The sequence below is a fragment of the Macaca fascicularis genome, chromosome 1, assembly GCF_037993035.2.
Source record: "Macaca fascicularis isolate 582-1 chromosome 1, T2T-MFA8v1.1".
Lineage (NCBI taxonomy): Eukaryota > Metazoa > Chordata > Mammalia > Primates > Cercopithecidae > Macaca > Macaca fascicularis.
Window position 1 is genome coordinate 76,363,632 of NC_088375.1, and position 17,922 is coordinate 76,381,553.

The window sequence follows — 17,922 nt, forward strand, 5'->3', positions numbered from 1 at the left end:
TCCCATCTCTACTAAAAACACAAAAAAATAGCCGGGCCTGGTGGCGGACGCCTGTAGTCCTAGCTACTCGGGAGGCTGAGGCAGGAGAATGGCATGAACCCAGGAGGCGGAGCTTGCAGTGAACCGAGATCTCGCCACTGCATTCCAGCCTGGGCGACAGAGCGAGACTCCATCTCAAAAAAAAAAAGAAAAAGAAAAAGAAAAAGAAAAGAAAAGAAAAGAAAAGAAAAGAAAGAAAACCACTCAGACTGTGTCATCTCTTCCTTACTCTCTCAGAGTAAGAGAAGAATGCTCATTAGTGGCTATGGTGGTTTCAGTGAGGTAGCACCAAGAGCCGGCCTCACACTCAGGAGAGAATGCTACACCCTCTTTTCATGGTTTCTGGTGCTCTACAGGTTCAGAAAACCTCTAGAAGCTTATCTGAAATAATCCCTGAAAGTATAGTCTTAGCATAGTTTTATTGATTCCACAAAGACAGATAACTTATGGATCTGGTTGATAATTAAGTTGTAACTAAAATGTAGGTAGATCCTAGGTATATCAGGATGGTTGTTTTAAGATTAATTTAAATATATATCATTTAAATGCTGTTTTAATGTGATTAAAAATAAACTAGCTACTAGGCCGGACACAGTGGCTCACACCTGTAATCCCAGCACTTTGGGAGGCCGAGGCGGGCGGATCACAAGGTCAGGAGTTTGAGACCAGCCTGACCAACATGGTGAAACACCATCTCTACTAAAAATACAAGAATTAACTGGATTTGGTGTTGGGCACCGGTAATCCCAGCTACTCAGGAGGCTGAGGCAGGAAAATTGCTTGAACCCGGGAGACAGAGGTTGCAGTGAGCTGAGATAGTGCCACTGCACTCCAGCCTATATAACAGAGCAAGACTCCATCTTGAAAAAATAAATAAATAAAATAAAATAAAATAAAATAGCTACTATGTGTACCAATGAAAAATTACATTTTTACTGGTATTTCTTTACTATTATAAATCACACCATTTCACATTTAAGTTTTTTAAAATAAGAAACAATGTTACCAAATTTGTATGACCCAATTTGTTATCAGAGTAGAAATATTTTAGAAGAAACTAAACTGGGAATAAACATAAGTGTTGGCTTTAAGATGTTATTTTAAAAATCAAAAATAAATCCATGCCTCTCTTTAAAACACTAACAACTTAATAATAGATTATTGTTTGAACATAATTTAAAAGCTGACTGATTTAACTGTTATGAAAATCATGTTTAGCAAATGTAATGAAATGAGTTGTATGTCAGTTGAACATGAATTTCTAATTGAGTGTTAATTTTAAATACTTAAGCTTCATTTTGCTAAACTACAAACTTGGATTATTTATTTCTATTAACCTATCTCTCCTGTCACTATAAGCTACAAAAAGTGATATTACCAATTTTAAAAGTAAAATTTCTGGCAAATGTCATCGTTGAAAGAAGCAAACTACCTATCTTCATCTTAACTACCTAAGCTTCATCTTGCTACCTAAGTTTTATCTAACTAAACACAAACTTGGATCAATTTGTTTCTATTAGCCTGTCTCTTGTGTGACTATGAGAGAACAAAAAGAGTGATATTACCAATTTTAAAAGTAAAGTGTCTGGTAAATATTGTAGTTCAGAGAAGCAAAATAATAAAATGAATTAGAGTCAGGGTAGGCTCCATGGTAGAAGTTAAACCTTTTAGAGTTTAGTAAAAAATAAATCTTATTAACAAAACAGCCTGTCCTTTCAGTTTCTCCTTTTCCAAAAAGGAGGGTAATTAATGAGGAAGGTACCCACTTCTAGGTAGAAACCTGGGTGTTTAAGGAGATGATTCCAACGACTCTCCCGGAACTTCCGGTGGACTCTAGCACTCTTCCAGCTTTATTGGTGCCCATCAGTCATTCAAAATCTGCCCAGGCCTCTAAAACTGTCCTTATTAAGATTAGACCTGAGTGAATCCACAAACATAAAAATAAGACTAATGTGAACCTTTGCCGAAAATGCAAATCCAACCTAAATTGCCGCCCTGTTTTTTAGGTTAAAAAATTCTGGCGGGTTATTTTTTTTTCCAAATTAATTTTGGATCATAAGAGTCTATTAGCTGGTTTTTGCTGGCACCACACTGCTGAAAGGATGACAAGAAATAGGGCGCCGTGGAAATTGTACATGTCTGCCCTAAGAATTCCAGTCCCATTTTATAACCCAGAAAGTCTTAGATCATTTGGATCTGGTTTAGATAAACTGACTAGAATGAAACCAAATCAGTGCATCTTCTAAGCTTCTCCCAGCCATCCTTCATTAAGAGAAGAGTCATTTTTGCCTTTTATGAAAAGGAAGAGCCAAAAGATCAATATCCACTGGCTTTCCTTCCATCCAAAACTTTTCCCACAGCTCTGCTGCCAACTTATGAGCAGAAGTTTCAATTTTTGGATCTCTGTTTTTCAAATACAGGGGAGTTATATGGGGGCATTCCCCCAGCCTTGTCAGGCCTTGTGCTTCCCCTTGGTTCAAAGCGTCTCTGTAGAACTGTGTACTTGGACATTTGTGACAGCTCTGGCACCAGCATGTCCACAACTGAAGATGTGCCCTGCCATGTCTTTGCTGCTGAGGGTTCACAGAAAACCCCTGAAAACGATGCTACAAGTATTATAAGCACTTTTTGGTCTTCTTCAAACTGTAACCACAGGGGCACCTTGGAACCACCTTAGGAGATTGTAGAAATAAGATGTGCATATTCTTACTTTTAGGCATTCAAAACTATCTCTATCAAACATTGTCTATCAAACTTGATAGAGGGAAACATGTTGTAGAGGAGAAAGCACAGTCTTTGGCCCTTGATAGACACACATTGCCTGACTTCCTGGGAAATCTCATCTTCAAGGAGGATGATTTTTTTGGCTCCTTATTAACTTCTAATGAGTGAGATCCAAGACAGGGCAGCCTTATATTAAATGCCAGCCCACAGCAAATAAAGACTCCTAGAACACTATCAATAGAAGTTCTCTTTGAGATCATGTAGTCCAGTATCCTCATTTTTACGTAGAGAGAAATGTGGCTCCGAGAGATTGGGTGACTTTCCCAGCGTCTCACAGCCAGTTTGAGTCTGAGGTATAATGAGAACGTAGGTTCTTTCATATTTGGCAGCTTCAAATCTGTCCTTGGAAGCCAATGGTTTCCTTCAGTTCTCATAAATTGAAACAGTTCTGAATAGCAATCAAGTTGTTACTTTTTGTTCCTTATGTTGTTATATTGCAAATTTTAGTCTAAATCCTTACCAATTTTATAAAACTGGCTTAAAACTTCTAGATAATTGTGAATGTCTGAATACACAATTTGGCTGAACCCAAAGACAGTTATTGATTGAAACTCTGTAACATATACTGTCACAAAGCCCCATTAACTTGTGAGTTCCATGAGGGCTATTTAATTATAGATATTTTGCTCAGGGCCTAGAACAGAACTTATACATAGTAGATACTCAACAAATATTTTTGCAATAAATTTTTCCCATTATCTATCTAATTTTTCCAATTTAGCAGTTCAAGTGATATTGTCCTCCTAGCAATAACTAATATTCAAAAACTTTTTATGTTCAATTCATGAGTCTCACACCCACTTCAATTGAATGTTTTCAATTTTGTGTTGTATGCCTTCATATTTATTCTGTTGACTTGAACTAACAATCAGTTACTTGGTATCAGTTATATGTATTTGTCTTAGTCTGTTTTCTGTTGCTACAATAGAATCCTATAGACTGGGTAATTTATAAGGAAAAGAAGTTTATTTAGCTCATGGTTCTAGAAGATGGAAAGTCCAAGAGCATTGTGCTGGCATTTGGTGAAGGCCTTTTGCTGTGTCATAGCAAGGCAGAGGGCATATTATGGTGAGAAGGCAAAAGCAAGAGAGCCAAAGAGCGCTCGCTTTTATAACAAAGCCACTTCTGTAATAATAAACCCTCCAGTGTTAGTGATATTAGTCCATTCATCAAGGGAGAAAGATTCTCTCCAACACATTAACTTTTGGGAGACACCATCAAATGATAACCGAATATTGTTCTGTTTGTCAAATTGTTGATTTTTTTTTTTTTGAGACATATTACTCTGTTGCCCAGGCTGGAGTGCAGTGGCATGATCTCAGCTCACTGCAGCCTCTGCCTCCTGGGTTCAAGCAATTCTCCCACCTCAGCCTCTCAAGGATCTGGGACGACAGGCATGTGCCATTACACCCGGCTAATTCTTTTTCTATTTTTTAAAATAGAGATGGGGTTTTGCTGTGTTGGCCAGGTTGGTCTCCTCCTGACCTCAAGTGATCCACCCGCCTCTGCCTCCCAAAGTGCTGGGATTAGAGGCGTGAGCCGCTGTGCCTGGCCTAAATTATTGAATTATATTACACACACAGAAAGATGCTTTAAAATGTGCAGCTCACTGAGTTTTCTCAACATCAACATTGTCTGGTTTTTAATAAAAAACATAAAAATAATAGTAAATCATGCTTCTGTCATTGATAATTTTGCAGTTTCTTTAAAAGAAAATATGTACATAAAAATTATTCTGCAAAAAACATGTGTGAAATAAGTAGACTGTATGGCATTTGTTGGAAGAGTACAGCAGAGAGAGAACATTGAGCTGGAATAGTCTGGGAAGGTTTTATGGAAGAGACAGGATTTAGACTAGAACTTAGAGGACAGATATGAACTGGGAGAGAACAAAGAGAAGTAAAGAATATTTGGGTTAGAGGAACTGATTGATCAAATGTCATCATGTTCAACATGAGGCCAGTAGGTGAACAGCAAGTGGAGCTATATGGAATAAGAGGATTGAAGTTTTATATTATGGAAATTCTGTTTGGAAAAGAAGGGCCTTATATTTTATACATATACTATCTATACTTTATGCTAGATAAGTAAATTTTGTTTAAACTACAATAGAAATGAGAGAAGAAAAGGCTGATTGAGAAGTATAGGTTGTTTTGTAGTCTATGGTAATGGTACACCCTGGAGATGTCCAGTGTTCAACCTGTACAAATCTGCATGCGAGTCCTGGTGGAGCCTGACCTCACATGGCAGCAGCAGGAATGAAAAGAAAGTGAAGATGTGCAAGAGACTACAAATATTTGAAGTGTTGTTGAACATAGCTTATTGGGTAGTAAGAAATTAAAGGCAGACCATGGTTTAATATGTAGTTTCCCTAATAACATTTTAGGCTGCGCTCTTGATGTTTTAATTCTAAAAAATAACTTGTGAAATTTCACTATGAAGTTGGCCCAGAACGTGATATATTTTTGGTCAAAGGCTTTTTTGATGAGCCTTAAGAAATAACAACTCCATACTTCTTTCATTTGTAAGCCTGACCCCATGTCGGGGTATTGGCTAGGCAAATAAATAACAAGAATAAGAACACCTTTATTCCTCTCACATTCCCTTGACTTTGTCCTTTGTACCATGGCAAACTGGAAGGGGACATTGAAGCATTAATATGGAGTGTGAGCCTCTCACAGTGGCCCCTGAGGAACAATTTTCAATATGTTACACTGCTATGCTAAGAAAGTTTGCAAACCAGGTCATTTGACTCAATCCCCTCTAATAAGCATCAGCAGTGTCAAGTTGCTCAAAGAATCTTCACTAAATCTAAATAAATATAAGAATTTTACAAACTTTCCACAAAGATTTATGGGGTACCTCTTGTGTGGCTACCACTCTGGAGTGTCTTCCTGGCATATAGGTTGGTGTTCAATAAATATTTATTGGATGAAGAATTAATGAATTAGTAAAAACTTGTGTTTTAGGAGGCTAATGTGCTGGATTTGAGAGGAAGAAGGCCAGAGGCAACAAGAACAGTTGAACTTTTGTTGTAATCCAGACCTTAGATTGTGAAAGTTTAAATGAGAATACAAGGAAAAGGCAGGGAAGTGGTGGCTTATGGGAAATGTCAGTGAGACATTGTAGCTCATTGGCTACAGGGAAACTATTAAGATGAAGTAGAAGAAAAGAGTCAAAGACAGTTGGGTTTTCAGATCTGAGTACAAAGATTATTCAAGTAGTGGAAAGTAAGCAGGAATGGTATTATTTTTAGGCATGTTTGGATGGGGTCATGGGAGAAGCCTTTGCATGGAGACATCCTGAAACCACAACTCTCCAACTGGTGTCTGGGTCAAAGCCAGAGCTAAAAGTACCTCAATTCATCAATCATTGGAAGTACACATGTCAGCCATTAAGATTGCCACGTCACAATGCAAAATCAATTACTTTAGGTTAAAAAAAGCCTTTTTGTCTATTTTATCATATCTCAATAATCAAATTTCTTTTGCAAAACTAATGAGTTTTATTTAAACCAAACATGCTTGCAATGTGACTGCTAAAACAACAATATGCAATTTTGAATTGCATTAATGTGGTATCCAAAGAAAGGAGCAATATTGCATAGCATTTCTTCTCAAACCTTTTGTCATTATCACTCCCTAAGGAGCCTTTTTAGATTGCTTGAGACTTATGGTGTTTGGAGTTAAGACAAAGGGATAACTTCACAGGGAGAAGAGTGCAAAGAGCAGAAGCCTAATGACCACAACAGGAGGAGTGCAGGGAGGGCTGGAAACAGAGATGGTGCAGTTAAAGGATGGAGAATGTAAGACTTGTGAGTCACTAAGTCAAGGGGGAAGAGAGTTTTCAATAGGCAGGTAATGAAAGAATTGTCAAGTACCAAAGAAAGGTTAAAAAAAAAAAAAAAGAAAAAAAAGAAAGAAAAACAAGAAAAGTCCATTAGATTAATCATTTTCAAACTGGATTTATAAAATTTGTATCTGCGGTCATGAATAGGTGACATATTAATAACTAGTCAGATCAGTTTTAGAAATTAAATGGAAATAGTTGCCTGCCCCCAGTTAGTTGGAGCTATGTATATACTGTAAAATAAAGCTGCTTAGTCTGTTGTTTTTAATATGCTGTATGGAGTATGGACCCTGGGTAGCCGTATCACAACAAGGATTGCGATATAGTTTCTTTTCTAGCAGTGAAGGCTCTTCATTGTTCGCATCAAGGGAAACATAGTCCATCTAAGGTCGAGGCATATTTTCAGCAGGAACTGGCAGTTGTTCAGTCATTGGGTGGCTAACAAAGAATTTTCAGTGTAAGGACGAAGGGGGGTAGTCAGTCAGCTCCACCGTTCAGGTAGCCAATGTGCTCAGCGATGTGGTTGAACAGGAATGGGGACACGTCACTAACCGCATAGGGAAGATTTTCAGGCCACTGCCGTGTGGGATTTTGTTTATTGGTCAGTTTTGCAAACAACTTCCCTCAGACCAAATATTGAAGTAGTTTAAGCTTGGAGAAAATTAGGGAGGTGGTTCTGCATATGCATTGAGTCCTAGACTTGATGAGTTCTGAGAGATCATGTATCCTGGCCCTCGGCCTATGATCTATTCTGTTTCACTCTATTATTGACAGATAATCAACCGGTTTCTCCTTGACAGCTTCCAGCAAAGGGGCGTTCACTACACTGCAAGGAAGTTTTTCCTGAAATTAGTAATCAGTATCTTAGAGCTGTTGCAATTTCCTGGGATAGTGCATAATATCTACTAGCCAGTGTTTTTGGCACTTTAGAGATATTCACCCATATAATCTTCACTTTAACTCCATGGATAAAATGTCCACATAACAAAGTAAGTTCTATTAATGCCCACATTTTTTTAGATGAGGAAATTAAGGCATGAGTTCGTTATATAACCTTCGTAAGGCCAAAGGATTTGAACCGTGGTGGTCTTACTCTAGTATCAGCTCATAACTAGTGTAGAGAAGGAACAACGGTTTTTCTTCTACCCATTTCAGGCTCATTTGCTGGGTCCTATAAGTTAGACTACTGAAAGACAGATAAGGCCAGGCATGGTGGCTCATACCTGTAATCCCAGCACTTTGGGAGGCTGAGGTGGGCGGATCACCTGAGGTCGGGAGTTTGAGACCAGCCTGACCAACGTGGAGAAACTTCATCTCTATTAAAAATACAAACTTAGCCGGGCGTGGTGACACATGCCTGTAATCCCAGTTACTTGGGAGGCTGAGGTAGGAGAATCGCTTGAACCTGGGAGGTGGAGGTTGCAGTGAGCCGAGATCACGCCCTGGGCGAGATTGCACTCCAGCCTGGGCAACAAGAGCGAAACTCTATCTCAAAAACAACAACAAGAAGTCCAAAAACAAAAAAAAACAGATTAACAAGAAAAAATATAAACATAAGTTTATTAGTATGTGCATTGTGCATATACATGGGAGCACCCAGTGATGAGTAACTCAAAGCGGGAGGTAGAACTTGGGTTTATGTAGCACCTTAACAAAACACAATACATGTTTTTTGAGGGAAGTGACAAGACAAAGGAAAAGGACTTTGAGTTTCCCGAGGTGATAAATGGTGAGAAGCCAAATATATGGGGGAAACTAGTAGTAAGTAAGGGCTAAGGTTAGCAAAGTTGGTGATGTAAATTTTTCTGGTGCCCACATTTGGACTGAGAAGGGTCTAGCACTGTCTCTGATGATTAACTTCTTCCTTTGTGGTAGAGAGGGGAAGGAGGATACCTTGACAAATTTATGTCTTGCTATTTAGGCAAATAATGGAAGGGCAAGAGCTTTTCTTGTATCTGCTTCTTAATAATCCTTATGCCAAAGTAGCAAGTTTTGGGGTAGCATATTGTGCTATCTTTCACTTGTTCACTCTAATGTTTAATACCTCTTGCTGCTTATTCAAATATTTGAAGACAGTTATTAGGGTTTCCCTAAGCATTCTTTTCTCAGGCTAACTGTCCCTAATTAATGCAATCATTTTTTTTTTCATGCCATGGTTGTGATCTTCTAGGAAAGCATAATTTAGTTTGTGATTGTCTCTCTTAAAACCAGTGCTCAGAACTGAACCCAGACTCCACTAAGTTCTGAAGAATGTATAGAATTGTGTGGAATCATGTAATTGTTAGGTTCTAAAATTAGCCTGGAAGGTGAGAATTGAGAATAACCAAAATTACTTCTGAAAAAGCCCTAACTGACTCATAATAGAGAGTACATAAGATATTGTATATAATTCTGTCCAGAAATTCTTCTGCTCATTAAAATTTGAGAACCATTATGTTGACTAAAGAATGCAAAACAAGGAAAGTTGATATGCAGATGCCTGCAAATTTAAAACATTCTGTCTTTAAGGTAATAATCAAATCACCAGTGATGATGAAGAAAATACTCAATTGGTTCTATTTGCCTGAAATATTACTTCATTGTGATTAAGTATTAAGCTCTATAATATAATATATATTAATTATTTTTGTTGCATGAGAATTAAACAAGAAGGGGGATAAATATAGGTTCTAAAATCAATTTGTAAGTTTGATATAATTGGAGGCCTTGCCATTCAGCATGTATTCTTAAGAGGGGAGCTATCATTCCCAAGGGGGTAAAAATTGGTTCTTGGTGGGCAAAAAAACATACTTCTTAAATATAAATCCCAGACATACACACAAAACATTTCATGGGACAAGTGACAATTATAAAGACGTGTATTAAAAAGCTCCTTAGAGAGTGATAATGACAAAAGAATTGAGAAACACTGCTATATGACATTGCTCCTTGATCTGGACACCATATTAATGCAGGTCAAAACTGCATTTGTTGTTTTGGCTGTCATACTGCACATATTTTGGGTTTACATAAAGTTCATAAGTTTTATTAAAGAAATTTGATTATTGGGTTGTGATGAAACAGACAAAAATGTTTTCAAACTAAAGTAATTGATTCTGCATTGTGACATGTCAATAAATCTCAATGGCTGGCATTTGCAGTTCCATGATTGATACGTGAAGGACAGTTTCAGCTAGGCAAAGGGGGGAATTTTGTTCAGCAGATGTGGGACTTTCAGCTTATAAGCTGTGCTCTGTGTGAATGCTTACAAAGGCAGATTAATAAATTCACTTGACTTTGGTTTTTGACTTATAAGCCCATGTATTTCATCCCTGATGCTGTACTGAGGAAAAAGTAAATCCTGTGGCCATGACTGGTTCCAGCAAAAGGTCTCTCAAATATTTCTCAACTCTATCATCACCATCACCGAAAAATAAGCTCAAAATCTGACACCCTATTGAGACGGAAGAAGTGGTTTCAGTATGTTTGTTTGCAAAGGATGGAACATTTGGCTTTTACATATGTATTTGTGATTTTTTTGTGGTTATATGGTTATTACCTTCCCCCTCCCCTTACCACTTAACAAATGGCATCAAGTTCCTTTTCAGGAAGGAAACTGTCTAGGTAAGGCAAAATACCATTTATATAGTAAAATACCATTTAGTTGTAAAATAATATGTCCCAGGAAGAGTTTAGAAGGAGAGGGCGGAACACCTTAAAAGCTTAATTGCTCTGCATAAGAAAATATGAAGGATTTACCCTGTTTAACACTTCTGGAGAAGGAGAGGAAGAGAGACAAACATGGGAGGATTGAGATGGGCTGTATGGCTATAACTTAAAGAAGTGGTAGCTGGATAAAATGGCCATGTCATTATTTTGAAAGAACCTCAATGTCTATCTTCCAAGGCTCAGTGGTAAATTATAATCCCTTCTCAATTATCTATCATTTTAGTGTAATATTTTAAAATGAAAAACACTACAAATAATTATAACAGACACTCATGTGTGCACTAAGAACAGATGTTAATATTTTATACTTTTGCTTCAGATCTTTTTATTTTATTTATTTATTTATTTATTTATTTTGAGATGGAGTCTCGCTCTATTGCCCAGGCTGAAGTCCAGTGGCGTGATCTTGGTTCACTGAAAGCTCCAGCTCACTGCCAGCTCTGCCTCCCAGCTTCACGCCATTCTCCTGCCTCAGCCTCCCGAATAGCTGGGACTACAGGCGTCCACCACCACGCCCAGCTAATTTTTTTTTTGTATTTTTAGTAGAGATGGGGTTTCACTGTGTTGGTCAGGATGGTCTCGATCTCCTGACCTCATGATCCACCCGCCTCGGCCTCCCAAAGTGCTGGGATTACAGGCGTAAGCCACCGTGCCTGGCTTTCCTTTTATTTTTTAAAAAGCCCTACATCATGCCTATAACCCCAGTATTTTGGGAGTCTGAGGCAGGTGGATCACGAGGTCAGGAGTTTGAGACCAGCCTGACTAACATGGTGAAACCCTGTCTCTACTAAAAAAAAAAAAAAAAAAAAAAAAAATTAGCTGGATGTGGTAGCACGTGCCTGTAATCCCAGCTATTTGGGAGGCTGAGGCAGGAGAATCGCTTGAACCTGGGAGGCGGAGGTTGCAGTAGACCGAGACTGCACCGTTGCACTCCAGTTTGGGTGACAGAGCGAGACTCTGTCTCAAAAAAAAAAAAAAAAAAAAAAAAAAAGCCCTACAAATAGAGCTAAAACTCCATCTTCCTCTTCCCCTTGTTTCTCTTCCAGAGGTAACCAATTTCCTAAAATAGTGAATATCAATTGCGAACTTTTAAAAAAAGTATTTATTCATTATATCTTCATATATTCATTACTAGTATTCACTATTATTCATTAAATTTCAATTTTTTTACATAAGTGTTATCAAATTGCATTTTTGATCTCAAAACTAACCTGTTTTATGTGACTTGCTTTTTTCACTCAACATTATGTGTTTGTTTTAGCCATGTTGAAAAACATAATCCTGATTCATTCCTTTATAGAACTGTAATATTCATTACGTAAAAATTTAATGTCATTCATCAATTCCCCTGTGGAAGGAAGTTGAACTGTTTCTTTTTTTTTGTCTCCAAACCTCCCGCAGTAGAAGTAAAGAGGGAGGACCGCCCCCACCTTAGACACCCACATTTCTTTGTCCCATAATACTCACACTCTCCACCATTATTCACCTGGAAGAAGTCATTACATTCCTTTATGGCTGTTTATGTCAGTCACTGTGGTAAGTCCCAGACTCCCATACTCTTTAACTTGCATGAGGTCCTCTCTGTTACATATTCCCAGCCTCTGCACTCCTTCCACTTTGCCCTTTGGAACCCACTGCCCTTTTTTGAGTTTTCAAGGATTCATACTCCATATTTCCTCCAGATGTTCAGTTCTTGGTTCTAAATTAAACCCAGGCTCTCTCTTGACTTCACTGCCTCCTCTGTGTCCTTTCACATAGTGGCTGTTTTCTTCACTCATCTGGAAGTGGGATGGTCAACCTCCTTGCTTCTCATTGCAGTTTCCAAACCATTCACCATCCCTCTTCCCTTTGAGTGTCCTGTCATCAACTCTACCCACAAACCCTCCTTGTAACAGTCATCCCAAACCTAGGTTACCCCTCATTTCATAAAGACATTTAGTTTCTAGGCTAATGCTTCTCAAACTTCAGTGAACACGTGAGTGTCTAGGGGGATCTTGCTGAACTGTAGATTCTGACTCAGTAGTTCTGCATTAGAGCCTCAGATTCTGCTTATCTGATAAGAACCCAGTAATGTGGAAGCTGTTGGGCCACTCTTCGAGTAGTAAAGTTCTAGCTTGCTGTCACTTTCCCAACAGAACTACTACCTTTTTGGGGGAGGATTTCAATCCCTATAGAGACAATCCTTCCAGCACCCTGAACTTCAGATCATTAGCCTTCTCTCCTCCAGTAAACTTGTTTCTCTCTCAGACATTCCCTCCCCTACACCTTGTTATTACCCAAAGTGGCAACCCTTTCATGATCTTAATTTTCAGCATCTAATTCTCTATCACCTCTTATCTTTCCTGCTCATTGCTTCTATTGCCCAAACAAAACAATTCTTGAACTTCACTGATCCACTCAAACCCATAGTTTCTCTACCTCCCTCATTCCATTCATGTTCACTCTTAACTTTACCTAGTTTAGAGTCCATGGCAGTTGATTATTACCACTCTCTTGTATATGTGGCCAACTTCCTTGCCCCTTCTTTCTTCGTCGTACTCACTTGACAAAAATCTCAAACCTGGCTAATTACAATGCTCTGCCTACTGCACATCTGCACCCATGTTCCTAAATAAAGACAAGGAAAAGATTGCAGTCCTATTGGACTATTAGTCTCATGTTAAATTTATGAGCACCAACCTCAAGTGGAAGTGGAATGCCATCTGTCAATCATACTATCCCTATCCCATTTTCTCTCTTGCACTCTTCCAGATAACAATTTTGTGTGTTCTCCTTCCTTAACTCTCCGATACCTCCTCCTCATTCCTCACTCTCAGCTGAAGACTTCACTTATTATTTTATGGAGAAAGCAAGAATTATAAGAAGAAAACTTCACAAGCTCCCCCCCTAACATACACTCAGGTATTCTTCCTTAGAACTCTACCTCTCTTACCTACTCAAGACCATCCCTCTAGAAATTCTCTCCTTCTGTTCCTGCATTATATCTTCCTCTATAATACATTGCATCTTCCTTTCAGCATAAAGCATACTTTTTAAAAATTACTATAGTTTAAGTTTTGGGATACACGTGCAGAATGTGCAGGTTTGTTGCATAGGTATACACATGCCATGGTGGTTTGCCGCACCCATCAATCTGTCATCTACATTAGGTATTTCTCTTAATGTTATCCTTCCCTTAATCCCCCACCCCCAACAGGCCCCAGTGTGTGATGTTCCCCTCCCCTCTCTGTGTCCATGTGTTTTCATTGCTCACCTCCCACTTATAAATGAAAATATGTGGTGTTTGGTTTTCTGTTCCTGTGTTAGTTTGCTGAGAATGATGGTTTCCAGCTTCATCCATGTCCCTGCAAAGGACATGAACTCATCATTTTTTATGGCTGCATAGTATTCCATGGCATATATATGTGCTACATTTTCTTTATGCAGTCTATCATTGATGGGCATTTGGGTTGGTTCCAAGTCTTTGCTATTGTGAACAGGGCCACAATAAACATACATGTGCATGTGTCTTTATAGTAGAATGATTTATAATCCTTAAGGTCTATTCCCAGTAATGGAATTGTTGGGTCAAATGGTATTTCTGGTTCTAGATCCTTGAGGAATCACCACACTGTCTTCCAGAAAGGTTGGACTAATTTACACTCCCACCAACAGTGTAAAAGTGTTCCTGTTTCTCCACATCCTCTTCCATATCTGTTGTTTCCTGACTTTTTAATGATCGCCATGAGACTGGCATGAGATTGTATCTCATTGTGGTTTAATGACTGGCATGAGATTGTATCTCATTGTGGGTTTTATTTGCATTTCTCTAGTGACCAGTGATGATGAGGTTTTTTTCATATGTTTGTTGGCTGCATAAATGTCTTCTTTTGAAAAGTGTCTGTTCATATCCTTTGCCCACTTTTTGATGGGGTTGTTTGCATTTTCTTGTAAATTTATTTAAGTTCCTTGTAGCTTTTTGTCAGACAGATATACTTTCAGGGATCATTTCTACAGTTTGTTATCCTTCTGGCTTTTTCTTTTTTTTTAGACAAATTCTCACTGTCACCCAGGTTGGAGTGCAGTGGTACCATCTCGGCTCACTGCAACCTCTGCCTCCCAGGTTCAAGTGATTCTCCTGCCTCAGCCTCCCGAGTGCTGGGACTACAGGTGTGTGCCACCACACCAGCTAACTTTTGTACTTTTAATAGAGACAGGGTTTCACCATGTTGGTCAGACTGGTCTCAAACTCCTGACTGCAAGTGATCCACCCACCTCGGCCTCCTAAAGTGCTGGGATTACAGGCATGAGCCATCGTGCCCAGCCCCAAGCATAATTTTTTTTCCACTTAAAAAAAAGAGCCTCTTCCCCATTAGTCCTAGTTCTCTGCTCATTTCAAAGTAAGCTCCTCAAAATAGTTATCTACACCAAGGTCTTTGATTTCTCCCTCTCTACCGTTTTTTTAAGTCTACTACAGTTAGGCTTTTGCCCATACTACACCTCTGAATTGGGATTTTTTTCTATCATAATCAACATTAGATGTCTTATTAGCTTAAAACAAAAAAGCTTTTAAAAATAGCTTAGTCACACAGAATGCATAAATTATTAACTAAATGTGAACAGTTAAAATAAACACAATAACTAGCTGCATGCATACCCTGAAAATATGGGTTTACATTTGACTACCAGTTACTTACCATACAGGAAGCTGAAAATAGTTCTGCAGTCAGAACTGGCTAGATCAGTGTCTTACTGGGTGCCTACTTAATTGATTGATAGATTCATCTATTCATTTATCCACACTTTGAGTTCTGAATTTACTAATTCACCCTACATTCTGCATTGTTTTCCTTGCCTTCCCCTCGCAGCCCCCACCTTTCGCCATACTCTTATCAGTTAGTGGATGTCATATAGGCTTTCAGATTCCTTTAGGGAGCCGCAACACTATGAGGATCTTTTTGTGAAACTTTGTTGACCTCACTGCAAATCCTGATACACTACGTATTTTACGTTTTTACCTTATTTTTCTTATGTGTTTATTATATCCTCTTATATAAGAATCATCCAGACTGTTGCTCGTTCTTCCAACTGCTTTAACTTAAAACAGGGAGATTTAAAAGAGTACTTCCTCTTCAAGTGAATGAACTAGTGTCTATACTTATTTTACTTTCAGTCTAAGCATTTACCAACATTATAATTTTCTGCTCCTTCCATGGTTTTATATTCTGCACACTTTATTTTTTTGCTACATTTTTCTGTCTTTGCTTCTAGTTTAATTTATGTACTATAATCTCCTGGCGGACCACATACTGTCCCCTAATACAGCTTAGAGACCTTCACTAAAAACTGCATTCTGTTATGAGTGGTACTTGTTGAATGTACACCTTAACTAGCTTCAAAATGGAAACAAATGCTTATTTTTCATCAGGGATTCCATTGATTTGAAAGAAAAGTTTTCTGGGATACAACAATCAAGAAGATTATCTCTCCATGAAAAAGTAGTCATGTGTCACTATAGCTTTCTGGACCAGTTCCATTTGATGTGAAAGAACTGATGCTTGGAGTTGTAAATACACAAAGTCTTAAAATTCTCTATGGAACAATTGTTTGTGTGCAGCAAACAAATATGTGTTTGCCAGAAAATCATCATCATCAAACCTGTGTTTATGGAGAGGCTTGGGTATCTAAAGATTTTTGAGAAGTTTACATACTATATCTGATTTTTTTAAAAGGCAACACTTACTTCCATTATGACTTATGAGATAAGTATATTACTGAAAACAGGTTTTTTTTTTTAAAAAAAAAACAAAACAAAACTATGCTTCTGTGATGTCACACACGTTTTGCTCTGTGGCTTATGCAAGTTTCTCAAGAGGTCTGTGATTAGGAGGACTCTGACCAGGTCGACTATGCATGTGCTTCTACAACAATCAGATTTTCCTTCTTTGCTTGCTATAGAGTCTCTTTAAGTCCTCATATGTCCAGTACTTGGCACCCGTAAGGCTACAAAGAGTCAGTAGATAAACATATTTTGGGGTGTCAGTTCCATAAAATGTAGTTTAAGGTTTTGTCAGCACTGCTATGCCGCCTAGGGACTGAAACCCATTCTGTTTATTTCTCTTTTGTGTGATCATTTGCTATCTCCACAGAAGCATTTATGGACAGCAGTCTCGGTGCAGTAAAGATGTTACTATGTGCAGGGCTCTGTGGCAGAGGGCACTAGCAGACAGGAGGACAGACTCCAGAGGCTGACCAACGGCCGCAGGGCAAGACAGGATCGGAGTGAGGGGCCAGCAGGACACTCGGGTGCACCTGCCTCTGGGTTCACTCTGAGTGCTCAGAGGCCTCGGTCATGTGTTGGCTCACAGCCAATTGGCATCATTTCATATTGCTTCCTCCAGGCCTGGGCTGATGAGAACAACGGAGCTGTATTTTGGATACCTTCTTCATGAATAATCAGGTCAACATTCTGGCGTAGTATACACCTGTGAAATCTCTTGTAAAAACAATAAAATACATATTTATATGTTAAATGTATTCTTATTATTCTATATGCTACTGATGAACTAATTGTCCCTAAAATTGTTTGTCTTTTATAGTTTTCTTTAGAATACATACACACATACATTTGTGTACGTATACTTATAGACATATATGTGTGTGTGTACGTGTGTGTGTGTTTTACTGTTGTTTATCCCGAAGGTCTCCCCGAAAGGCCTGTGTTTATGATTACGGGAAGCAGAATGAACCGGTTCAGCAAATTCTTTAGTGTGATCTACAGAGATGCAAAATAACAAAGAATTGACTTCCTGGGGAGAAACTGACTTTCACTGCTTGAGGCTTTCTATAAACTGAAGAGAAAGGACCAAAGCCTTGTCTGTTAACCATGAATATTAGCTCTAGGGCCATTTAAATCTAAGCAGTTCAAGTCATTCCCCTTACCCTCCCCTACAAAATTCCTAAATATCCTCATATGAATGAGGCAGATTTCAATCCTGTTTCCTGTTATGCAGAAAATTCAAATGGAAAATATTCCATTTCAGATGTTTGTCCATCATGCAATCAAATATTTTGTTATTTACGATGTACAAAACAATGTACTATACTAAGTGCTACTGTGTTTTGTCTTTTCCCTTAGATCAAAACCAGTAATGAATAATAGAAATAATATATGTATTAAAAATAAGAGCAAATAATCAGTAAGTGAAAATTATTGTGATACCAGGAAAGTACATGTAATTGGTAAGAACAATAGAGAAGAAGTAAATAATATAAGAAGATAAGGTAATGTATTAAATAAAAGCACCTATAACCAACCAGGTTTAAATTTGGGGTCTGTCATTAACCTGCTGTGTGGCATTCGGCAAGTCACTAAATCTCTCTGCGCCTCAAATGGCATATCTGTAAAATGAGCATCAAAATCAGACTTACCCTGTGGGATTGCTCTGAAGATGAAATGAATAAGTTTATGTGTGAAAAATATCTTGATAAATATCAGGAATATAACAGCATTCAGTAAATAGTAGGTGCTAATACTGCTGCTACCATTACCACTGTCATCAT

The 17,922-nt window shown here is 38.3% G+C and overlaps 1 non-coding gene across 1 annotated transcript; it reads right to left on the reverse strand.

Annotated features, from left to right (window-relative positions):
• Positions 1-238: 238 nt before the first annotated feature.
• Positions 239-448, reverse strand: LOC123570670 (small nucleolar RNA U3). Its single transcript, XR_006694934.2, has one exon. It is a non-coding gene; the product is annotated as a small nucleolar RNA U3 (small nucleolar RNA).
• Positions 449-17,922: the final 17,474 nt, after the last annotated feature.